This window comes from Hypanus sabinus, chromosome 19, assembly GCF_030144855.1.
Source record: "Hypanus sabinus isolate sHypSab1 chromosome 19, sHypSab1.hap1, whole genome shotgun sequence".
NCBI lineage: Eukaryota > Metazoa > Chordata > Chondrichthyes > Myliobatiformes > Dasyatidae > Hypanus > Hypanus sabinus.
Window position 1 is genome coordinate 79,002,433 of NC_082724.1, and position 26,595 is coordinate 79,029,027.

At 43.1% G+C, this 26,595-nt stretch overlaps 2 protein-coding genes across 6 annotated transcripts in view; one reads left to right on the forward strand and one right to left on the reverse strand.

Annotated features, from left to right (window-relative positions):
• The window catches only part of LOC132378088 (semaphorin-3F-like), a 336,771-nt gene that overhangs the window by 59,150 nt on the left and 251,026 nt on the right, over window positions 1–26,595 (reverse strand). The window lies entirely within an intron of this gene.
• The window catches only part of LOC132378089 (uncharacterized outer membrane protein YpjA), a 100,968-nt gene that overhangs the window by 18,848 nt on the left and 55,525 nt on the right, over window positions 1–26,595 (forward strand). Inside the window, exon 3 of one of the 3 annotated variants that reach the window (XM_059944837.1) lies at window positions 21,130–21,232. The exons of the other annotated variants lie outside the window; for them this stretch is intronic. The gene's annotated coding sequence lies outside the window, so the exon portion shown is untranslated. The remainder of the gene's footprint in view (window positions 1–21,129; window positions 21,233–26,595) is intronic. 3 annotated transcript variants of the gene reach the window in all.

The window sequence follows — 26,595 nt, forward strand, 5'->3', positions numbered from 1 at the left end:
TCAATTCTTCTCACTGCCTCAGTCTATCGCCAGTATAATCAAAAACTCTCCAACCCCAGGCACTCTCTCTTCTCTCCTCTCCCATCAGGCAGAAGATGCAAAAGCCTGCAAGCACTTAACGCCAGGCTCAGGGAAAGCTGCTGATGTTGGTCTCTTGATGGACTCCTGGCCTCACAATCTATCTCAGTATGATCTTGTACTTTAGCGGTTACTTTGTCTGTAGTTGTTACTCCTTATTGTTTTACTTTGTTCTAGCTCAATGCACTGTGATTTGTATAAATAGCATGCAATACAAGCTTTTCACTGTACGTGTGACAATAATGAACCATCCCGATATTAATGGTCCAAATCTCACAACCACTATCATTCAGTGTATTTCACACGTTTGATTCAAAAGAACCTACCTGTCCATTGAAGATAGACAGTACAGACTATTCAACTATTATTTTTGAATTAAAATTCAGCATTCAAAGTAAATTTTCAAAGCACGTATGTGTCAACATATACTACCCAGAGATTCATTTTCTTGCAGGCATTCACAGTAGAACAGAATGACAATAAAATCAATGAAAAACTAGACATAAACAAAGACTGACAAACAGACAATGTGGGAAAGTAGACAAACTGCAAATACCTACATAAATAAACAAACAAATAAATGAATAGATAGATAAATAAATATAGTAAACACTACCAAGAGCGCGGGGCTTTCCACTGGAGTCATAGAGAAATACGGAACAGAAGCAAGCCCTGCGGCCCATCTACTCGATGTTGAACCATTGACCTGCACTGGGACCATAGCACCCCATACCCTACCATCCAGGTACCTATCCAAACTTCTCTTAAACGTTGAAATCTACCTCAATGCACTCACTTGTGCTGGCAGCTGTTCAACAATCTCATGACCCTCTGAGTGAAAATGTTTTCCCTTGTGCTCCCTTAAACTTCTCACCTTTCACCCTCAACCCATGACCACTCACCCAACCTCAGCAGAAAGAGACTGCTTGCACTGTTCCTATCTATGGTACCTATTAAAAGTATTCCCCCCCTCCAGAAAGTTTTCATGTTTTATTGTTTTACAACTTTGAATCAAAGTGGATTTAATTTGGCTTTTTTGTCACTGATCAACAGAGAAAGACTCTTTTGTGTCAAAGTGAAAACAGATCTCTACAAAGTGATCTAAATTAATTACAAATATAAAGCACAAAATAATTGATTACCTAAGTATTCACCACCCCCCTTTAATGTGACACACCAAAACGTCACTGATGCAGTCAATGGGTTTTAGAGGTTGCATAATTAGTGAAATGGAGATCTGTTTTTGGAGGCCTGTGCGCAGTCTGGGTGTTTCAATTGATTGTAGTAAAAATACACCTGTATCTGGAGGTCCAACTGCTGGTGAGGCAGTATCCCAGCAAAAACAGCAGAATACTCCAAGTAGCACGGTGCCCAGACCAGAGGAGGTGGCAGCAGGCATGCTCAGGTCGGGAGGACTTATAACATCATAATACCATTGTTCATAGCAGCAGAATTAGGTAATTTGGCCCAATGAGTCTGGTCTATCATTCCATCATGGCTGACTTATGAACACTCTCAGCACATCCCCCTGACTCTCTCCGTATCCTTCCTAACCCTGACTAATCAAGCTCCATTTTAATATATTCAATGACTTGGCATCCACAGCAACCTATGGAAATGAATTGTACAGATTTACTACCCTCTGCGTAAAGAAATTCTCCCTCATCTCTGTTCTAAAAGGATGTCCTTTTACTCTGATCTCTGGTCCAGGAAACATCCTCTCCACATTTGCTCTATCTAGGCCTTTCAACATTCAGTAAGTTTCAAAGAGATTTCTAAACTCCAGTGTGTACAGGCCTATAGCCATCAAAAGGTCCTGATAAATTAACCCTGTCATTCCCAATGGGACCCTCTCCAATGCCAGCACATCCTTCAGTACAAAGGCTCAATGCTACTTACTGACTCAGACTGTGAACAGTTAGAGATTATTAGCAAAGTCTGTATTCTGTGACAGAATCTCTGACGAGAGAGTTCACAGGAGATGTCAACACTCAAACTTGATTATCGTGACCTAAATACATTAAATTAGTAGCTTACTCGTCCACTACTTTTCCTCATTTAGACTGCATATCTTTGGCTTTAATGAGTTTGCAATGTGGTGCAACTGTGTATCAAGCTGGAGTATAACAAGGGAAAGTGAGACTTCTCTTTCAGTATTTTAACTATTCAAAGACAGCCCATTACTTTAAAATAAATGTCTCCTTAATGGTTATTGGGTCTCCAGAGTCACATAAACTATTCAAAATACTCAGAAAAAAAGGCTGCTGATAGGTTTATTGATTTTACATAACAACTCTTTGTTTGAGCTACCCATAACTCCCAGTACACAGAATTAATGAGTCAGAAACACGGACTGAGCCAAAAACCTTCAACGACTTTGCTATAAGGTTGGTAAGAAATTAGAGCTAATCAGGATTACACAGCGATGTGTTTGTCGATGTGGAGTAGAGAATGAGTTTGTAAATCTGGCAGGAGCAAAGAATGTTGGGGATGGCTAAGGTGGAGTGCCACGTGAGGGGTGTGGGGCAGGTGGCAGAAAAGGAGTGCTGAGGCAGGGATGCAGTGCGGGCACGGACACACCCAGCCCTGAGGCACCAAGTACCATCATTTGATTCCAAACAATTGTTTTATTGAAAATTACAGAATGTATCTTGGTGCTTCCCATTCCCTCCCCTCCCCCTTTCCCTCTTCCCAACCATGATTCCCCTCTCCCTGCCCCTTTCCCACAATAGACACCCACATTTATCATCACTCACATGTGTCATGAAATTTCGTCTTTTCTTTAGGGCACCAGTACAACGCAAAACATGAAAATACTACAGTCGTGTGCAAAAGTTTCAGGCACCCTAGTCATATATGTGCCTAAGACTTCTGCACAGTGCCATATTGAAGATCCAGGCACAAACTCATTGGGTGTGTAACTACCCATAAATTATACAGAGCACATAAATAGCACTTTCAACCCAACTATCAATGTTGTTTATCTTCCAGGCAAGTGTTAATTCTAAACTCACCTGCCTGTAGGGTTCCTTTACACCGCATCAACTATCTTTTATTTATTTATTTAGAGATACACTGCAGGGCAGATCCTTCTGGCCACTCAACTACCCCCAAGTTAACCCTAACCCAATCACGGGGCAATTTACAATGACCAATTAACCTACTAACCGGTACATCAGTGGAATGCGGGAGGAAATAGCAGTTGTAGAATAACTTTCTGAGATATGGAATGCTAAATGATTCATAGTGTTGCTAGTTTTCTATAGTTTGAGTTGCGTCTCGACTTCTATATTCCGTTCATTCTGTTGTAAAACAATCATTATAATATTCGTGGCCATATCTAATTCAGGAGATACATTTAATGTGATCAAACTACTAAACTCACTATTTTTCACTCAACTCTGAAAAAAAAGTAGTAACGTTATCTTTTTAACAAAATGTATCTCCTCACACTCACATCCAATTTCGTGCATAATTTATTTTGTCCTTTCTATCAGAAGAACGTAAGGACAAGAATAAGTATTTTCTGAATATGTTTCAATATCAAGTTCAAGTTCAGTTCAAGTTTATCGTCATTCATTGTACACATGTATACTGGCAAATGAGATAACTTTCCTCCGGACAAAGGAGCACAACTCACACGCATAACACATAATGTAGAGTCACCACTAGTAAATTAACAAATAGTAAGCTGCATTTGCAACAGAAATTAAAAAGTAAACTGTATAATGCTACTGGCACTTTGTGCGGGTGGTCAACAGGGTGCTCATTTGCATATATCCCTGAATATATTTTGTTCATAAAACCTACCATGCTCAGTCTTTATATGGAGGATTGACAAAGAAGCAATTATTATTTGTTAATTTCTACCATCTGATAGTTCTTTTTAAGGTAGACATGTTTATTAATTGTAGGGTTTGGCTCTGGCTTCTGGTATGAAACTCCCCTAACAGCTGAAATCCAGCCACTCTGTTTGCAGTTTCTATTGCCCCTTAGAATGAGGTACAAAGCCTCTTATTTCAGCACATCTGCATACTTGGACACCTGTGTGTCTCTGTCCCTATGTCTGAATTATCGATGTTCACAATGAACAGAAGCTGTCCTACAGCAAACGCCATGGAACACTGCTCCCCACATTTAACCAACTGGAAATGATTTCCAAGCATTCGCAAAGAAAAATGCAAAGATTGTCTCTACCGCATGGTTCAAATGTTTCCACTTTTCCAATTACAGCTATGACTGTGTCAAGAGCTGCTACTTTAAATCTGACTTTGGAAACATTTTGCTCTCGATAAATGACCTTGGCTGCGTTTATTGAAAAGGTGCTTCAGTTATGATGTTGCAGGACACTGGACTGTATCTATGATGAAAGAGATTAGCTTTATTTGTCATACGTACATCAAACCAGATAGTGAAATGTATTGTTTGTGTCGAGGAAGTGCAGGTACATCCCACGAGTGCTGTCATACTTTTGGTGCCAACACAGCATGCGCACAACTTCCTGATCCTAACATTCCTCTTTGGAATGTGGGATGAAACTAATGGTCTCGGAAGAAACTCACACAGTCATGGGGAGAAGGTACAGACCCCCTACAAACCACATTGAACCCCAATCTTGCAGCTGACTATCGCTTAGAAGTGTGACAGTATCCACTGCAGTACTGTGTCATGCCAAAAAGTTACATTTCCCTTCTCAACCAGGCAGAACAATGGTGGGGTGTGCAGGGGAGTGGGGTGGGGGAGAAGATCTGTAGCAATTCACTAAGGGCTACCTTTATGCATCTTGGAATTATTATACACAGAAAATACTGTAATATTTCAGAACATAGCACAGGAGCAGGTTGTGCTGAGCCAATCAAATTAGCAATCAAATAGTTAATTAAACTAATTTCTTCTGCCTACACAATCATATCCTTCCATTTTCCTCATTCACGTGTCTATCTAAATGTCTTTTAAAAGTTCCTAATGTATCTACCTCTATCACCATCGCATCGCAATGCAGACACTCACCTCTCACTGTGTAAAAAATTTGCCCCTCACATCTCCTGTGAAATTAATCCCTCTCACCTTAAAAGCACAGCTTCAGGTATTAAAGATTTCAACTCTGGGAAAAAGATATTGCCTATCTACTCTATAAAACAAAACTATTCTGCGATGTGCTCTGGTCCCAGACCATTAAGAATTTTAAAAACAAGTAGGAAAACTTTGAAATCAATTCTAAAATATTCAGGAATCCAAAGCTAGTACAGGAATGATATGTTCCTTCATCCTGGTTTTGGTTAAAGGTCCAGCAGTGGTGTGCTAAATGCGCAGAAATTTGTCTGCAGATTGTTAACAAGATGCCTTTATTGAACTGTCCATATATGGAAGATGATTTATGTTCTTGTTCTGAAACATTACCCTTGGCTGCAGGCTGTAATCTCAGCTCTTCTGATGTGCAGCCTCTCTTCCCTAATCTGACTCCCAGCTATTGAATCTGCTTTTAGCTCCTGAGCTGAACCAGATTTGCATGGCCACAGAATGGAGCTATAATGTCTGGAAGGTAACAAGACTCTTCACATTCTTTAGTCACAAGAAAAAACAGAAGATGTTGCAGACCTGGAACAGTACACAAAAAAATACTGGAAGAACTCAACAAGTCAGGCAGCATCTATGGAGTGGGGTAAACAGTCGACATCTTGTGCCAAGGCCCTTCATCCCTCTATAGTGTTGCCTGACCTGCTGAGATCTTCAGCATTTTTTTCTGTGTTGCATTTTTTTAATTGATTATTTTTATAGAATGCTTTGCATGATAAAAATCTTCCTATAGTTTTGGAAGATGTGAAACTACTTAAAACATTTTAATAATCCCAATTTTACCTTAGTTCTTTGTTTTATTTCTAAATGATTGAAATGTTTAAAAACAACCTGACATTGGGAGGGATAAGCTCTGGTGCACCTTCCTGCCTGTATTACATCACCGGCACTACCTCACACCCCGACTCCCAGCTGAATTGGTAGCTCCCCTAGTTCTGGTTCAACATGTAGTGAGCTTATACTTCAGAAAGAGGCTTGTATACAGATTGTGACTGACAGCACAGTGCAGTACTGAGGGAGTCCCGAACCTCTGGAGGTGCCGTGCGTCAGATGATCATATATATAATGTTATCCTTCAACTATTATTGGGATAACTTCACTCAACTTCACTCACCCCATCACTGACCTGATTATACAACCTATGGATGCACTTTTAAGGACTCGTCATCTCATGTTCTCTATATTTATCACTTATTTATCAATGATTATTATTGTTTCTTTTTTCCCTTTCTTTTTGCATTTGCAGAGTTTCTGCCCTGTGCATACTGATTGTTTGCCTGTCCTGTTGGGTGTCGTCTTCTATTGATTACATTGTGTTTCATGTATTTCTTGTGAGAAATGAATCTCAGGTTGTAGATGGTGATATATACGTATGTTGTTAATAAATTTACTTTGAACTTTTGTAAAAGAAGAGCCCAGCCTTCCTTCTACAGTATGTAACTGCCCATACTTCTCACTTCCACAGTACAATCAAAGACTTCACCCACCCACTGCAGATGTTCTCTCTTCGCCTCTTATTCATCAGACAGAAGATGCAAGAGCCTGAAAGCTGGACCACCAGGCTCAAGGACAAATTCTAACCCACTCTTACCAGTCTCTTGAATCTTTCTTTTGGCCCTCCATTTGTCGATGTCAAAAATGGATGTTGTATCCTAGCTTTCAATGTACAAGCCAGTGTGCATGCCAGGGCAGTACGATATGGAGAGCAAGCTGTTGCCCATTCAACAGGCTCCCCCTCTCCACACAGCTGATGAATCCAGAGGAACGGCATAAACCGATAGAGTTTGGCACCAGCAGTTTCACAGGAGGTGCCAGTTAGCATTAAACTCAACGTAGGGATTCCAGCTCCAGATTTTTCCATGGGGTTTACTCCTGAAACCTTCCCCATGACTGTGTATAGCCACAAGGCAACAGGAATTTTAAGATCAGAGTTTTCCTTCTCCTAGATAAGCTATCAACCATGGCTGATGAGCTCCATCTGCCCAAAGTAACTGGTTTTAAGGCACCAGTAACATGCCTTCATCCTTTCTCCTGTCAGTAGAAACAGTTCTGCTGGGCGTAGTAGCTAAACTGTCCTTGAAGGCCTGTCTCATGAATAGACCTCTTCTAAAATAAGATGGACTCTAGCCTCACTATCTACCTCATATGAACTGTTTATCTGCACCCACTCTCTCTGTAACTGGTACACGTAATTCTTTACTGCTTTTGTTTTCTCTTGTTCCATCTCCACGCACTGTAATGGTTTGATCTGTATGAACAGTACACAAGACAAGCTTTTCACTGCACCTTGGTACATGTGACAATAAGAAACCAATTCCATTCCATTTCTAGCAGGTTTCATTACAATGCAATGAAGACTCAAAAGGCAGTGTTTAACAGATTATTGGACTGCGTTTACATTGCTGCTTGTGGCTTGCTCTATAGAAATTGGCAGCCAGATTTTCTACAGCAGGAAATACACTTTAAAAGTAACTGGCATTAATGCCATTGCTATATTTTCAGATGCAAATGGCCCTGTATAATTAATTATTTCCTTAGCAAACATTCACATATTTGCTTTTCATCATGTGTGTTACTTATTCTTGCCTTAGTGTGTACCCTGACCAAGTTCTTTATCCCATTTTCTTCACTGCTTTGCTAAGTAACACCATGAAAGTGTAATGACTTGAAATTGACTGGAAATGAGAAAAGATGGGTTTCTCTTCCCAGCTGGGGGGCTCAGCTGCAGGGGAAAGCACTCTAGCTAGTGGTCACACCATGGCATAATTGTACTCGGCTGCCTTGGCTCAAGCGACCAAAATATTCTCAATTGACAACGTTCTCTAACTTAAGTGTCTTGTTAGGGGAGCTTTTTCTTTGAGGCTTGGAATCGTTTCAACAGGCTAAATAAATTTCTGTTGTGCAGTATACTCAGAACGGTGCCAGAAAAGGGCCAGTAACATCATGAAGGATCCCACCCACCTTGTTCATGGACTGTTTATCCCACACCCATCAAGGAGGAGGCTACGTAGCTTCCACGCCAGGACCACCAGATTCAAAAATAATTACTTTCCCCAAGCAGTAAGAATCTTCAACACCTCCGCTCACTAATCCAACCCACATGACTACTTTATCATTTCCTATCAGAGTCACCTTATGTACAGATACTCCGGTGCCTAGTATTACTTTATTTTTTATGTTATTTTTTGGTTTTAAAAAAAATTATTATTGTGTTTTTTATCTTATTATGTTTTTTTATGCTGCATCAAATTCATAGAAACAGCTATTTCATTCCCTATTACACTTGTGTGCTGGAAATGACATTAAACAATCTTGCACCATGAGTCTTGAATTCTGAATCTTCTGTTGCTCCATTCAATTCTGAGTTGACTTATACTGAGGAGCCAGTTAACTATAGTGAATTTTTTACAGATGCTGCTGTAAATGTACATCAGCTCATTGCCCAGGAATTTAGTTTCCTTCTCGTTTACCCATCCCAGGATAACCATCAACACCATGACTGGAAAATTCAGAATTTATTTTTTGGATACTGTAATGACTGAAGAACACATTTCTTAGTGCAAAGGGCCAGCTCCATAAACAATGGAAATTATTTCCCTCTCATTTTCTTATAAATATTTATTTTATTGTTCTCTCTGTTCATGGAGTTCTGGACAAAATAGCCCAGTGTCAATGTGCCTCAAATCTGACACTACTGCCAATGATACTTCTAAACATCTGGTCTTGACAATTGAAACATAATATTTCAAGTGCACAAATTAACACATAGAATGCTAGTGTGGAAGTTCCAGTAAGGTAAGGGTTAAAGATAACATCCAGGCAAGAAACTACCTTACATGGTGTCTTAGTTCTAGGTGTGTCTGCACCCGTGTCACCCCCAGCACCTGGCATTTCCTTGCCACCTGCCCCACACCCCTCCCGCAGCACTCCACCCTCACCATTCCCAACATCCTTTGCTCCCATCAGATTTACAAATTCACTCTCCATTCCATGTTGACAAGTACAGTACTGTGCAAGTCTTAGCACCCTAGCTAAATAGTTGGCCCTCCTTATCCGCAAATTCCGCATGCACAAATTCAACTAACTGCGAATTGTGAAAACCTGGAAGTGCTCTTCCAGCACTTGTTGTTTGAGCATTACAGACATTTTTTCTTGTCATTATTCCCTAAACAATGCAATATAATAACTATTTTACATAGCATTTACATTGTATTAGGTATTATAAGTAATCTAGAGATGATTTAAAGCATACAGGAGGATGTGCATAGGTTACTGTGGATCAGGATCGAAAAAAATCGGAAGTTCTCTTACTAAGTAAGTCGGAACAGGTACATCCGGTATTATTTAGCGTCAGTTAGTCAAACATTTGCCTTAGTATATAGTATATATTTTACCTTTCTATGCATATGATAACAATGTTAACAATGTAACAATGTTAAAATTGTACAAGGCATTGGTAAGGCCAAATTTGGAATATTGTGTACAGTTCTGGTCACCGAATTATAGGAAAGATATCAATAAATTAGAGAGAGTGCAGAGACGATTTACTAGGATGTTACCTGGGTTTCAGCACTTAAGTTACAGAGAAAGGTTGAACAAGTTAGGTCTCTATTCATTGGAGTGTAGAAGTTTGAGGGGGGATTTGATGGAGGTATTTAAAATTTTGAGAGGGATAGATAGAGTTGACGTGAATAGGCTGTTTCCATTGAGAGTAGGGGAGATTCAAACGAGAGGACATGATTTGAGAGTTAGGGGGCAGAAGTTTAAGGGAAACACGAGGGGGTATTTCTTTACTCAGAGAGTGATAGCTGTGTGGAATGAGCTTCCTGTAGAAGTAGTAGAGGCCAGTTCAGTTGTGTCATTTAAGGTAAAATTGGATAGGTATATGGACAGGAAAGGAGTGGAGGGTTATGGGCTGAGTGCGGGTAGGTGGGACTAGGTGAGATTAAGAGTTCGGCACGGACTAGGAGGGCCGAGATGGCCTGTTTCCGTGCTGTGATTGTTATATGGTTTATAAAACGTATGTTTCAACGCCGGACTCGGGAACAGAAGTTCCCGAGTTCGATCTAGTGACAGACCACTTCCGAGCGCACTCCACCGTGCCGGGTTGATGTGGAGGATCAAAAACCCAAAACCCAATAGTTAAACCACTGCATTGCTTACAAATAATTATAGCTTTTATTGCGGCACAGCCTTTCTCACTTTATCCTTTAAAATTGTTCCGATCGTTGACCGACGTTGCCTAACGCTTTTCCAATGACTGATGGCGTTTCATCTCTTTCTGATCGTTTTATTATTTCCACTTTATTTTCAATCGTTATTGTGATTATTTTCGAGAACAGAAACACTGCAGATTCAGATTTCTGCTGCTGAGTCCTAATGTACACCGTACTGAGACAGGTTAAATAAGGTCTGGGGTTCCGCTGGGTCCTAAGGTCTACCGCATTGAGACAGGTTGAATAAGGGACTTGAGCATCCGTGAATTTTGGTATCTGCGAGGGGTCCCAGAACCGATCCCTCGCGAATAAGGAGGGCCGACTGTATATGTGCCTAAGACTTTTGCACAGTACTGTACCATTTATGGATGGTTATGGATGGTAGCTGATAAGCCAATCCTGGAGAAAAAGTAGCATTTTTCTGTCCTGGCTTCAGAACAGTGTGGTGATAAGGGTCATGCTGTAATCATTGTTTTCAAGAAATTAAAGTATGTTTGGGCTGTAAGAGTGTGTGTCTTCTGTACCCAGTTATTTCACTAAGTGTTTTCAGTGACCTTACCTTTCTCTCAGAATCAGCAGAGTTCAAGCCCTATTTTAGAAGATATAGGTAGATGATCCATTACAGTACCAAGTGAATGTTGTTCTGATGTGCTGCCATTGGAAAGGGTCCAGAGGAGGGTCATGAGAATGACCCCAAGAATGGCAAGATTAATGAATGAGGAGTGTTTGATAATTCTTGGCCTGTACTCTCTGGAGTTTAGATGTATGAGGGGAATCTCACTGAAACCTATTGAATAATTGAAGAACTATATAGAGTGGATGTGGAGAAGATGTTTCCAATAGTAGGGGAGTCTAGATCCAGAGGAAAGAGCCTCAGAATGGAGGGACAACACTTTAGAACAGAAATGAGGATGATTTTCTTTAGCCAGAAGGTGGTAAGGGCATCAAAAATTACAGGGAGAAGACAGGATAATGGGGTTGAAGGGATAATAAATCAGCCATTATGGAATGCTGGAGCAGACTCAATGTGGCCCAATTCTGCTCCTACATCTTACAGTCTTATGTCCAAATAGGATGCTATCTGCTCTCTCAAGATGCTAGAAAAGATTTTATGTCACTATTTCAAGTCTTTTTCCCTCATATCCTGTTCAATAATTATTATAAAATCAATATCCTTACTCCCCAAATAAAGGTTATATGAAAATATCATGTTGCTTCATATGGGGAATATTGAAATACTCATCAGGTCAGTCAGCATCCATAAAGAGGGAAATGGAGTCAGTTGTAATGAAAGGTCATTGAATTGAAATATTAATTGTTTTCTTCTCTCTATAATTGTTTCCTGACCCCTGACCCCTTGAGTATCTGCTTTATCTTGGATTTCTAGCATCCACAGAATATACTTTTGCATTGTAGTTAGTACCTAGCCCCACAAAGGGAATACTTATGGAGAAGACTTGATGGGCTGAGTGGCCTAATTCTGCTCCTATGTTTTATACTAAGGAGATTATGGGGTGCATTACAGTATGTTAATTAGCTGACTCTTAATAACAATTCAAAAAGACCTCATTGACTGTAAAGCACTGTTGGGATATCCTGAGATTATGAAGGGCAGGATGTAAATAGAATTCTTTTCCTTTTACTCTATATAACTTTAATCTTCAGGAATATTTTCTCATCCATTGCCATTGTATAGATTGTCACTAACTCCTATTTTTTTCATCATTCATTTCTCCTAAATGAATCTTGCTACATCAAGCACAATACTGGAATATAACATTCTGTAACAAAGTGTTTTCCAGTGATTACAATTTGAAGATTTGGCCTAGTAACTGCAGTTAATCCCTTGCCAACTATTGGTTTTGATTTAAACTCTAATCACAGAGAAGTGCAGGCTTTGTTTAATGTTTTTCCTGATTTTGTTTTGTCTCAGTCATTGACAAAGCAATCAAATGAGGTGGAGGACAAAAATCTGCAAATTGGTTAATTTTTATCTGAATTTGCAGTATGTACAAATTCTGACCCAAGTGGAACAATTGGTAAAGCAGCATGCACTGACAAGGGCCCAATAACATATGACATATGGGCTTGTTTTCCAGTAATAAATCAAGAACTCACCTTTGACACAATCAAAGTAACATGTGCAGGCGCAATGTCTAAAGTAAGAAATCAAATTCTTCAGCTAGACTCAGATTTGACGGGGATTACTTCTTTATCTGAATATCTGCTGGTTTTGTGTTCCATTTGAGTTTGAACAGGAATTATTCCAAGTGTCTAAGCATGAAAATAGGAGAAACAGATCAGGCAGTTCCTCCTTAGTATAGTAGTCGCTGTTTGTATGTCCTCCCCATGAAATGCATGGCTTTTCTCTGGGTGCTCTGCTTTCCGCTCACATTCCAACATTATTGGCTAGCAGGTCAGTTGGTCATATGGGTATAACTGGGGAACGGGCTCATTTGGCTGGGAGCGCCAGTTACCAAGCTGCAAGTGAAAAAACAGTAGATCTTTTGGCATGAATGAAATTTTATATTCTCGGAGAGTTTATTTTCTTTAACGCATCAAGTTTGTGGTGATGGGGTTGACTTGGCAGCTATCGCACCTTACAGTCAGGAAGAGCAAACATCATCAATAGCGATGACATTGGTGACTGCCAAAGGGCAGGTACAACGAGAAAGACCTGCATCTACAATGCACCTTTGACAGCCTCAGGATCTCATAGAAGTCCAGTGGAAGGGGAATTGCTGCTGTTGTGAGGTCCATAATGGGGATAGCTTTGCTTGTGTAGATTCCAGCATTGTGAAACTGGCTAGATTTGAAGGATTAATATTGACTAGAACATCACTACCACCCATCTCCACAACCTGCTCAGAGTTTTAAAAAATATTGTGAAGGTACAAGAACAAAAGGTGATGATTAGCCACATCTGTGATATACAAATATAATTTTTTTGTAAACTGGATTAATTTAGTTTTAAAACCAGCACCTCCTTATGTGCCTACTAAAACTGAATGCCAATATAAATGTTGAGATGTAGGGTTGCTTCAGTTTTCAACATGCAGCACCTATTCACTCCATCGCAACAGAAAGGACAGGGTCAACATTCATGCTTCCTGATGTTGGACTGAGGGAGCTTCAACAATGCCCACTGCAAACTAATGCCATTAGCACTGAAAGTTGGGACAGAACTGTTAGTGGTTTGCTTTTGAGGCAGGCTGCAATAAATCTCTAATTTTTTTTTGTGCCATACTCTGCCAGAGTCTCGGCAACCACTTTTTTCAAAATGGTTGTCTTGGAGGAAAGATTCTGCGAGTGGTCCCCCACGTCCTTCTCACAGCGCAGTGTTTTTTTTACGAGGCTGAGTTGCGAGCTCGACACTCAACCCAGCACGGATGGAAAGCGTGACTGGATTCGAACTCGGGAACCTTCGCTCCAGAGTCTGGTGCTGATGTCACTGTGCCACCAGCCAGCCTAAATCTCTAATGCATAGCTGCTATATATTGCACTGCATAATGATTTTTATTTTCTTTTTTTTTAATTTAAAGATAGAGCATGGAATAGGACTTCCAGCCCTTTGAGCAGCTGGTTGCCCCCAAATTTAACCCAAGCCTAATCATGGGACAATTTATAATGGCCAATCAACGTACTAACCAGTACATCTTTGGACTTTGGAGGGAAACCAGACAGAACTCATACATTCCATGCTGAGGATGTACTAACTCCTTACAGGTGATTTTAGAACTGAACTCCAAACTCTGACATCTTGAACTGTAATAGCATCGTACTAATTGCTTCCTACTGTGGCATCCAATTGTAAAGACTCCTTCACAGTATTAGTGGCGGTGAGTCTCCAGCTAGGGAAACAGTATTAGTGGCGGGGAGTCTCCAGCTAGGGAAACAGTATTAGTGGCGGGGAGTCTCCAGCTAGGGAAACAGTATTAGTGGCGGTGAGTCTCCAGCTAGGGAAACAGTATTAGTGGCGGTGAGTCACCAGCTAGGGAAACAGTATTAGTGGCGGGGAGTCTCCAGCTAGGGAAACAGTATTAGTGGCGGTGAGTCACCAGCTAGGGAAACAGTACTAGTGGCGGGGAGTCTCCAGCTAGGGAAACAGTATTAGTGGCGGGGAGTCTCCAGCTAGGGAAACAGTATTAGTGGCGGGGAGTCTCCAGCTAGGGAAACAGTACTAGTGGCGGTGAGTGTCCAGCTAGGGAAACAGTATTAGTGGCGGGGAGTCTCCAGCTAGGGAAACAGTATTAGTGGCGGTGAGTCACCAGCTAGGGAAACAGTACTAGTGGCGGGGAGTCTCCAGCTAGGGAAACAGTACTAGTGGCGGGGAGTCTCCAGCTAGGGAAACAGTATTAGTGGCGGGGAGTCTCCAGCTAGGGAAACAGTACTAGTGGCGGTGAGTGTCCAGCTAGGGAAACAGTACTAGTGGCGGGGAGTCTCCAGCTAGGGAAACAGTATTAGTGGCGGTGAGTCACCAGCTAGGGAAACAGTACTAGTGGCGGTGAGTCACCAGCTAGGGAAACAGTATTAGTGGCGGTGAGTCACCAGCTAGGGAAACAGTATTAGTGGCGGTGAGTGTCCAGCTAGGGAAACAGTATTAGTGGCGGGGAGTCACCAGCTAGGGAAACAGTATTAGTGGCGGTGAGTCACCAGCTAGGGAAACAGTATTAGTGGCGGTGAGTCACCAGCTAGGGAAACAGTATTAGGGATGTGAGAGTCCAGCTAGGGAAACAGTATTAGTGGCGGGGAGTCTCCAGCTAGGGAAACAGTACGAGTGGCGGGGAGTCTCCAGCTAGGGAAACAGTATTAGTGGCGGGGAGTCACCAGCTAGGGAAACAGTATTAGTGGCGGTGAGTCACCAGCTAGGGAAACAGTACTAGTGGCGGGGAGTCACCAGCTAGGGAAACAGTATTAGTGGCGGTGAGTGTCCAGCTAGGGAAACAGTACTAGTGGCGGTGAGTGTCCAGCTAGGGAAACAGTATTAGTGGCGGGGAGTCACCAGCTAGGGAAACAGTATTAGTGGCGGGGAGTCTCCAGCTAGGGAAACAGTACTAGTGGCGGTGAGTGTCCAGCTAGGGAAACAGTACTAGTGGCGGGGAGTCTCCAGCTAGGGAAACAGTACTAGTGGCGGGGAGTCTCCAGCTAGGGAAACAGTATTAATGGCGGTGAGTCACCAGCTAGGGAAACAGTACTAGTGGCGGTGAGTCACCAGCTAGGGAAACAGTATTAGGGAAGTGAGAGTCCAGCTAGGGAAACAGTATTAGTGGCGGTGAGTCACCAGCTAGGGAAACAGTACTAGTGGCGGGGAGTCACCAGCTAGGGAAACAGTATTAGTGGCGGTGAGTGTCCAGCTAGGGAAACAGTACTAGTGGCGGTGAGTGTCCAGCTAGGGAAACAGTATTAGTGGCGGGGAGTCACCAGCTAGGGAAACAGTATTAGTGGCGGGGAGTCTCCAGCTAGGGAAACAGTACTAGTGGCGGTGAGTGTCCAGCTAGGGAAACAGTACTAGTGGCGGGGAGTCTCCAGCTAGGGAAACAGTACTAGTGGCGGGGAGTCTCCAGCTAGGGAAACAGTATTAATGGCGGTGAGTCACCAGCTAGGGAAACAGTACTAGTGGCGGTGAGTCACCAGCTAGGGAAACAGTACTAGTGGCGGTGAGTGTCCAGCTAGGGAAACAGTATAAGTGGCGGTGAGTGTCCAGCTAGGGAAACAGTATTAGTGGCGGTGAGTCACCAGCTACGGAAACAGTATTAGTGGCGGTGAGTGTCCAGCTAGGGAAACAGTACTAGTGGCGGGGAGTCTCCAGCTAGGGAAACAGTATTAATGGAGGTGAGTCACCAGCTAGGGAAACAGTATTAGTGGCGGGGAGTCTCCAGCTAGGGAAACAGTATTAGTGGCGGTGAGTCACCAGCTAGGGAAACAGTATTAGTGGCGGTGAGTCACCAGCTAGGGAAACAGTATTAGTGGCGGTGAGTCACCAGCTAGGGAAACAGTATTAGTGGCGGGGAGTCACCAGCTAGGGAAACAGTACGAGTGGCGGGGAGTCACCAGCTAGGGAAACAGTATTAGTGGCGGGGAGTCTCCAGCTAGGGAAACAGTACGAGTGGCGGTGAGTCACCAGCTAGGGAAACAGTATTAGTGGCGGTGAGTCACCAGCTAGGGAAACAGTATTAGTGGCGGGGAGTCACAAGCTAGGGAAACAGTATTAGTGGCGGTGAGTCTCCAGCTAGGGAAACAGTATTAGGGAAGTGAGAGTCCAGCTAGGGAAACAGTATTAGTGGTGGTGAGTCACCAGCTAGGGAAACAGTACGAGTGGCGGGGAGTCACCAGTTAGGGAAACAGTATTAGTGGCGGGGAGTCACCAGCTAGGGAAACAGTATTAGTGGCGGGGAGTCACCAGCTAGGGAAACAGTATTAGTGGCGGTGAGTGTCCAGCTAGGGAAACAGTATTAGTGGCGGGGAGTCTCCAGCTAGGGAAACAGTATTAGTGGCGGTGAGTCACCAGCTAGGGAAACAGTACTAGTGGCGGTGAGTCACCAGCTAGGGAAACAGTACTAGTGGCGGTGAGTCACCAGCTAGGGAAACAGTACTAGTGGCGGTGAGTCACCAGCTAGGGAAACAGTACTAGTGGCGGGGAGTCTCCAGCTAGGGAAACAGTACTAGTGGCGGTGAGTCACCAGCTAGGGAAACAGTACTAGTGGCGGGGAGTCTCCAGCTAGGGAAACAGTATTAGTGGCGGTGAGTCACCAGCTAGGGAAACAGTAGTAGTGGCGGTGAGTCACCAGCTAGGGAAACAGTACTAGTGGCGGTGAGTCACCAGCTAGGGAAACAGTACTAGTGGCGGTGAGTGTCCAGCTAGGGAAACAGTATTAGTGGTGGTGAGTCTCCAGCTAGGGAAACAGTACTAGTGGCGGGGAGTCTCCAGCTAGGGAAACAGTATTAGTGGCGGTGAGTCTCCAGCTAGGGAAACAGTATTAGTGGTGGTGAGTCTCCAGCTAGGGAAACAGTACTAGTGGCGGTGAGTCACCAGCTAGGGAAACAGTACTAGTGGCGGTGAGTCACCAGCTAGGGAAACAGTACTAGTGGCGGGGAGTCTCCAGCTAGGGAAACAGTATTAGTGGCGGTGAGTCACCAGCTAGGGAAACAGTACTAGTGGCGGGGAGTCTCCAGCTAGGGAAACAGTATTAGTGGCGGTGAGTCACCAGCTAGGGAAACAGTACTAGTGGTGGGGAGTCTCCAGCTAGGGAAACAGTATTAGTGGCGGGGAGTCTCCAGCTAGGGAAACAGTATTAGTGGTGGTGAGTGTACAGTTGAGGAAACAGTATTAGGGACGTGAGAGTCCAGCTAGGGAAACAGTATTAGTGGCGGTGAGTCACCAGCTAGGGAAACAGTATTAGTGGCGGGGAGTCTCCAGCTAGGGAAACAGTACGAGTGGCGGGGAGTCACCAGCTAGGGAAACAGTATTAGTGGCGGTGAGTCACCAGCTAGGGAAACAGTATTAGTGGCGGGGAGTCACCAGCTAGGGAAACAGTATTAGTGGCGGTGAGTCTCCAGCTAGGGAAACAGTACTAGTGGCGGGGAGTCTCCAGCTAGGGAAACAGTATTAGGGAAGTGAGAGTCCAGCTAGGGAAACAGTATTAGTGGCGGTGAGTCACCAGCTAGGGAAACAGTACGAGTGGCGGGGAGTCTCCAGCTAGGGAAACAGTATTAGGGAAGTGAGAGTCCAGCTAGGGAAACAGTATTAGTGGCGGGGAGTCTCCAGCTAGGGAAACAGTATTAGGGAAGTGAGAGTCCAGCTAGGGAAACAGTACGAGTGGCGGGGAGTCTCCAGCTAGGGAAACAGTATTAGGGAAGTGAGAGTCCAGCTAGGGAAACAGTACTAGTGGCGGGGAGTCTCCAGCTAGGGAAACAGTACGAGTGGCGGGGAGTCTCCAGCTAGGGAAACAGTACGAGTGGCGGGGAGTCTCCAGCTAGGGAAACAGTACGAGTGGCGGGGAGTCTCCAGCTAGGGAAACAGTATTAGTGGCGGGGAGTCTCCAGCTAGGGAAACAGTACGAGTGGCGGGGAGTCTCCAGCTAGGGAAACAGTACGAGTGGCGGGGAGTCTCCAGCTAGGGAAACAGTATTAGTGGCGGTGAGTCACCAGCTAGGGAAACAGTACTAGTGGCGGTGAGTCACCAGCTAGGGAAACAGTATTAGTGGCGGGGAGTCTCCAGCTAGGGAAACAGTACGAGTGGCGGTGAGTCACCAGCTAGGGAAACAGTATTAGGGAAGTGAGAGTCCAGCTAGGGAAACAGTACTAGTGGTGGTGAGTGTACAGTTGAGGAAACAGTATTAGGGACGTGAGAGTCCAGCTAGGGAAACAGTACGAGTGGCGGTGAGTCACCAGCTAGGGAAACAGTATTAGTGGTGGTGAGTGTACAGTTGAGGAAACAGTATTAGGGACGTGGTAGTCCAGCTAGGGAAACAGTATTAGTGGTGGTGAGTCACCAGCTAGGGAAACAGTATTAGTGGCGGTGAGTCACCAGCTAGGGAAACAGTATTAGTGGTGGTGAGTGTACAGTTGTGGAAACAGTATTAGGGACGTGAGAGTCCAGCTAGGGAAACAGTATTAGTGGCGGTGAGTCACCAGCTAGGGAAACAGTATTAGTGGTGGTGAGTGTACAGTTGAGGAAACAGTATTAGGGACGTGAGAGTCCAGCTAGGGAAACAGTACGAGTGGCGGGGAGTCACCAGCTAGGGAAACAGTATTAGTGGCGGGGAGTCTCCAGCTAGGGAAACAGTATTAGTGGCGGGGAGTCTCCAGCTAGGGAAACAGTACGAGTGGCGGGGAGTGTCCAGCTAGGGAAACAGTATAAGTGGCGGGGAGTCACCAGCTAGGGAAACAGTATTAGTGGCGGTGAGTCACCAGCTAGGGAAACAGTATAAGTGGCGGGGAGTCACCAGCTAGGGAAACAGTACGAGTGGCGGGGAGTCACCAGCAAGGGAAACAGTATTAGTGGCGGGGAGTCACCAGCTAGGGAAACAGTACGAGTGGCGGGGAGTCACCAGCTAGGGAAACAGTATAAGTGGCGGGGAGTCACCAGCTAGGGAAACAGTATTAGTGGCGGTGAGTCTCCAGCTTGGGAAACAGTATTAGTGGCGGTGAGTCACCAGCTAGGGAAACAGTACGAGTGGCGGGGAGTCACCAGCTAGGGAAACAGTATTAGTGGCGGGGAGTCACCAGCTAGGGAAACAGTATTAGTGGCGGGGAGTCACCAGCTAGGGAAACAGTACGAGTGGCGGGGAGTCACCAGCTAGGGAAACAGTATTAGTGGCGGGGAGTCTCCAGCTAGGGAAACAGTATTAGTGGCGGGGAGTCTCCAGCTAGGGAAACAGTACGAGTGGCGGGGAGTCTCCAGCTAGGGAAACACTATTAGGGAAGTGAGAGTCCAGCTAGGGAAACAGTATTAGTGGTGGTGAGTCACCAGCTAGGGAAACAGTACGAGTGGCGGGGAGTCTCCAGCTAGGGAAACAGTACGAGTGGCGGGGAGTCTCCAGCTAGGGAAACACTATTAGGGAAGTGAGAGTCCAGCTAGGGAAACAGTATTAGTGGCGGGGAGTCTCCAGCTAGGGAAACAGTACGAGTGGCGGGGAGTCTCCAGCTAGGGAAACAGTACGAGTGGCGGGGAGTCTCCAGCTAGGGAAACACTATTAGGGAAGTGAGAGTCCAGCTAGGGAAACAGTATTAGTGGTGGTGAGTGTACAGTTGAGGAAACAGTATTAATGGAGGTGAGAGTCCAGCTTGGGAAACAGAATTAGTGGCGGTGTTTAGTGGCTGCTGTTTATTGACTACAGTTCAGCATCTAACACAATCATTCCTACAGTTCTCATTAAAAAAACCTCCCAAGCCCGGGCCTTTGTACCTCCCTCAACAAATAGATTCTTGACATCCTCAATAGAAGACCACGGGTCAGAAATAACATCTCCACCTCCCTGATAATCAGCACCGGCACTCCTCAGGGATGTGTGCTCGACTCGCTCTATAGCCATGACTGTGTGGCGAGGCACAGCTCAAATGTCATCTATAAATTTGCTGATGACACCACTATTGATGGCAGAATCTCGGATGGTGATGAGGAGCCATACAGGAGCAAGATATATCAGCTAGTTGAGTGGTGTTGCAGAAATTCTGTACTCAATGCCAGTGGGCTTCAGAAAGGGCAAGCCAAGGGAACACATTGAAGAATCAGAAGTGGAAGGGGTAAGCAATTTCAAGATCCTGGGTGTCAACATCTCTGAGGACCTAACCTGGGCTCAGTGTATCAAAGCAATGACAAAGAAGGCATATCAGTAGCTATATTTCGTTAGGAGTTTGAGAAGGTTTGGTATGTCACCAAAGATGCTCGCAAATTTCTACAGATATAATGTGCAGAGCATTCTAACTGGCTGCATCACTGTCTGGTATGGAGGGGCAACTACACAGGATCAAAAGAAGTTGTAAATTCAGCCAGCTCCATCATGGGTACTAGCCTCCCCAGCATCCAGGACATCTTCAAGGAGTGATGCCTCAAAAAGTTGACATCCATCATTAAGGACTCATTACCCAGTATATGTCCTCTTCTCATTGCTACCAACAGGGTGGAGGTACAGGAGCCTGAAGACACATACTCAATGATTCAGGAATAGCTTCTTCCCCTCCGCTATCTGATTTCTGACTGGACATTGAACCCATGAACACCACCTCACTACTTTTTTAAAATCTGTTTTTGCTGCAGGATTTGATATCCAGCACCTATGTTCCCTCTAGGCTGTGTGCATGTGCGTGTTCACACATGTTTTTCAATCAGTGCACAAAGGAAATTAATATGCACACAAAAGGTCAGTTACCTAAGAGAATGTAGTAATTAATAACTATACTTATTGAAAATAATCTTTTAGTTAAATGTTTCTGTTAACTATTTAGTTGGTTTTACAAATATTACAATGCACGTCACTAATTTACATCACCTCACCTTTCCTGTTCCGGTTTGTACAGTTGCATCATGGCGGCAGACAGTGTTCATATCGTAAAGTTTACAGAGATCTGTTTCAAATCCTGTAGAGAGCTTACTAAGTTTTTATTGAAAAAAATATTGATTCACTATGTCGAATTCAGAAGAAGCAAAGGGCATGAAGTGCAAAAGAACTGCAAATCTGTTAAAAGCCAACAATGTGAAGAAAATGTCACAGTAGATACAAGTTCACTGGTGCCTTTTATAAATAGTCTTTGTGTTCATTTAGAAGAAAGGTTTCCTGAAGATGAGGTACAAGAATGGTCAGCTTTTGACTTCTCTGCAATTGCAGATTGTGTCTTCACATTTGGCGATGAACACGTTAATGCTTTATGTCTAAAATATGATTTTCTAGCTGAAAATACTGTCATAGTTATACATTTAATGATTTCAGGTTTTCTGTGCAAGAAAAAAATAAATCCAAACTGATTTCAAACTTTGCTCAAATGGTGGCATTTGTACTTCAAAATGAACTATTTTGCCACCTTGCATAGTAGATGGACATTGGGGGAACCTTTCTTGCATCTAGTGCGGACTGTGAGCGAGGTTTTAGCCTAATGAACCAACTCAAAAACAAGCTGAGAAACCTTTTAGGTGAATGTCATTTGGATATGTTAATGAGTATCAAAAGCTATCAATTGGATGGAATTTCTATTAGTCTATATAGAGTTTACAAAGAATGGTAAATTCCAAAGACAGGAGAGAGAAAAAATAACTGAGTGAGTTAAATATGTATGTTATTTTGTTGTTATTCTGTGCAGTTTAATGTCAATTATTTTGTAAACCTACATACACTGTGCCATTTGTGCATTCAGTGCGCACATACTTTTGTCACAGTAAAAAAATTTGCACAACCGAAGATTTTTGCCACACTGACTACTAAAAATTAGAGGGAACATTGTCCAGTATCCTATGCTAACACACCATGCCCAATGTAACTTTAGATCAAGAGAGCCTAACAGTCATGCAGCACAGAAACAGGCCCTTTGGCCCATCACATCTACGCTGACCATCATGCCTATCTACACTAATTCCACTTGCCTTCATTAATTCCATACCCCTCTAAGTTTCTGTCAAGATGCATCTTAAACTCTGTTATTCTTCCTGCCTCCATCATCTCCTCTGGCAGCTCATTCCAGAGTATTCTCATTCGTTACCATGTAGATATGAGTTTGGGGTATTTGAAGAATGCAACAGCTTGAGAGTTTCTGACAAATCTGTGCTTGTCCTTAAAGTTTCATATAAAGTGTTAATTTGATTCACTATTAGTGCGGATTTTATGATGCATCCATGGCTGCAAAACACAGCATTTCTTCCCCCCCTCCCCTCGTTACTACCTCTCCAACATCATATTCCAGGTGTCTGATATCCACTTTTGCTTCTCTTATTCTTTATATATCTGAAAAATATTTTTGTAACTTCTTTTATGTTATTGATTTTCTTACCTTCATATTTCATCTTTTCTAACCTTATGGCTTTTTTTTAGATGCTTTCTGTTGGGTTTTGAAAACTTCCCAATCCTCTAACTTCCTGTTTTTTAAAATATATTATATGCACTCGTTTTTGCTTTTATGCTGTCTTTGACTTCCTTTGTCAGCCACGGTTACCTCATGATGGAATGGTAGAGCAGACTTGATGGGCCAAATGGCCTTATTTGCTCCTATGTCATATGTCACACAAATGTAGGATTAGGGTTGAAAAGAGTCATAAAGCTTTGAAAGAGGCCTTTCAGCACACTATGTCAGTGCAGACTAACGTAACCATCTCTCTTAATCCCATCAATCAGCTCTTGAATGTCAACAATTTCTTTCCTCCCATAGATGGTGCTCAACCAGCTGAGTTCCTCTAGCACTTTGTGTGTTGCCTTTTATGAACTAATAGTTCATCGGCTCCTCTCAATATTTATCTATTTATTTAGAGAAACCCTTGTGGCTCTTTGAGCTGTGCCACATAACAACTCACTAATTTAACTCTGAACTAATACAGCCCATAGAACTGAAGGAGAAGCAGATTTGAATGGACAGAAATCAAAAAGAACATAAAGTAGATTTGGCCTGAGCCAGCCAACACCCAAGGACTTTTGTGATCCATTAATTACCAGCATCACAATTCTCATAGATCATAGCAGTGACTGGTGACACATTACAAGTTTACACATATAGTTTTAATGCCTGCAACAAAAAAATTAATCTTGCATAGCAATTGTGGTTCCAATATTTAAATAAATTACTACTTTTACACTAGTGTGGGCATACAAGGGAATAAAAAGCATCTAGAAAGACTAGTTGGGTAAAATACGTATTTTTCTCTTAGTATTGGCATGTGTGTATTTGGCTGGAAGAGTATGAAGTAAATTTAGGATAATCTCTTCTGGCCACTGAAATTCACAGCAAGATATTCCAATGCCTGTAATTTAGTAAGTAAATCTGAACATGAATCTGAATCAGAATCTTTGTTGGTCACTGGGATTAAGATTAGCTTTATTTGTTACATGTACATTGAAACACACAGAGAAATGTGGAATGAGGCAGCAGCAAAGCAAAAAAGAAAAGGGTCCTGCCGAAGGGTCTCGGCCCGAAACGTCGACAGTATGCTTTTCCAAAGATACTGTCTGGCCTGTTGCGTTCCTTCGGCATTTTGTGTGTGTTGCTAAGTTAAATATTATCATTAGTTTTATGGATAATGACAGTAAAGAGAAAGCAGGATTGCAAATAATCTTCTATTGATTTATTTAGAGATACAGTGCAGAACAGACCATTCTGATCCAACGAGCTGCACCACCCAGCAACCTAACTTTTTAACCCTAAACTAACTGCGGGACAATTCACAATGACCAACCAACCTACTAACTAGTACGTCTTTGGAATGTGGGAGGAAACTCATGTGGTTTACAGGAAGAATGTGCAAACTCCTCATAAAAGTCCCCGGGATTGATCTTAGAACTCTGGATTGGTCCCAACTTTAATAGTGTTGTGCCAACCACTACACGACCATGGTGCCTTATTCCATTCAGTGCCTCAACTAAATTCTTGATAAAGTCTGAGTTGCCTTTTCTGCTTAAGTAATTTAGTTTGGCACAGTATTATAGGCCAAAGGACCTGTTCCTGTGCTATACTTGTTTATATTCTATGTTCTACATAAGTATTGCATAGGGAAATCAACTCTAGCCATTTATAATTAAAAATTTCCTTTACCAACACAAAGCAATCCCTAGACAATCATGTGGCCTTAAGCAGAGTGGTACCTGTTGCTTATCAAGATTTAGAGGTCTTTTAATTCCTCTACAAGTTTTCAGTGGCTTAGATGGCCCAGCCAGCGAGAGGGTTGAGGAGGGGATGGGCAGGTTGGGATGGCGGAAATGGATCTGTCTAAAGAGTGAGACTGAGAGCTGTAGACAAACACAGTGCAGCTGACCCACTCACACTACAAAAATAAAATCAAATGCTTCCTGTCAACATGACAGCTAATGAGATCCTTCATTAGGGGTATTCTGGTTACCAAACGGAAGACGAACATGCAATCACTGAGAGCTATCAGGAGGCCCCCCTGAGCAGTATCATCACAAAGCCCAACATATGCATCACTCCTCGACACCTAGTGGTTGGCACAAGGCCCAGACAGACTAATGGTTTTCTCTTTAACAAGCAAGCTGTCAATGGCATCCGGTCACTAACTAATCCTCAGGGTAACACAATGTAGTTTTTTAAGGAGAAATTAAAAGTGGATCGCTGATTTTGTGGAAGTAAGTTGTTGGGTTTGGCTGCCCGTAAATCATCAACTGGTTTTAAATGCTTTGCTCTTAGATTTATTAAAAGGTTTTAGTGTTCCTTAGGGGGTGGGGGGGGGGAAAGGGGAATCTTTTGATACTTGCCAGGAGGTCACGATGATTCCTGTTCCTCCCTTTGTAATGAGTAGCAAATTCTTTCTTTCCCGCCCACTGACATTTTGATGCCATTAATTGTGCTGATTTGCAGATGGTTCGGAATCTGTACCACTCTGTAACGCTTTTCTCAACTTCCCGAGTTACAGGAAACTGACCCGTGCAGCCTAATTTATTTATCTCCTGTTTCTAAATGGCTGGTAATGCTCCAGGAGGAGATTTTGTTAACCCCTATTCTAGTTAGTTTCACTTACCTAACAGAATATAAAACCATTTACACTGCTCTTTCAATGAACTCCAATGACCTAGTGTATTTTACTTCCAATTAAGAACTTGTGGACTCTTGTCAGTTTTGTGATCTAGGAAATGTGGCAACAGATTAATACAATATGGCGATGATTGGATAATCTGTTCGTAGTAATGATAGGGTTAAATGCAGTGTTGTGGATTTTAGAAGGTGGACAAGACCCTGGCTTAATAACTCCTCCAGAGGAGAGTGCGCCTGACAGTGTGACACTCCCGGGATATTGCAGTGCTCAAGCAGCCGGAATTTCTTTAATGCTTTCCTATAAGAAGATCTCAAGCCAAAAATTAAGCCTTGAGTGAACTTCTGCAATGGAGGATATTAACTATTCATTCCATCAGGGTAACAGTGCCCGTACTAAATAACACCACCTTGTTGGATTATTATCCCCATTTCATCTAAACAGCACAGTCAGCTCTGTGAACAGCTTTAAAGAATACCAGGTCTCTGTGGACTGCCAATGTGCCTGCCAGTGACAACATTCGGCACTACAACCCGAAGTCTTGACTGTTTCAGTGCTGCAGTGCCTCCCAGTCCTGTTACTCTTAAGCTCTCAGTTAGGTATATTAAAAAGAGACCGTATTCTTTAACAGAGTCCAGCTGAGTTACGAATTCCAAAAGCAAGTGATCAAATCCAGATATGAAACAGAAGCATAGCAATGTGAAATGTGCCACAGGCCCTCACTGTAAACCTACAGTTTCAGTTTATTGACATTCAACTATACCATCAAATGAAACCACATTCCTCAGGACCGAGGTGCAGATAACTCACACACGTAACACATAAAGTAATATTAGCACAAATAAATTCATGAATAATAAGGTGCATATATAAGTTGTAACACGAGTGATGCTTCATACGTGATGAGGCAGTATGATGAGGTTTAATAGTGGTGGCTGGGAGCCTGGGCCTGGGGAAGAAGCTGCTTCCCATTGTTCGAATGCTGTGGTACTTCCTGCCTGATGGTAGGGGGTCAAAGAACTGATTGGATAGTTGGATGGGAAC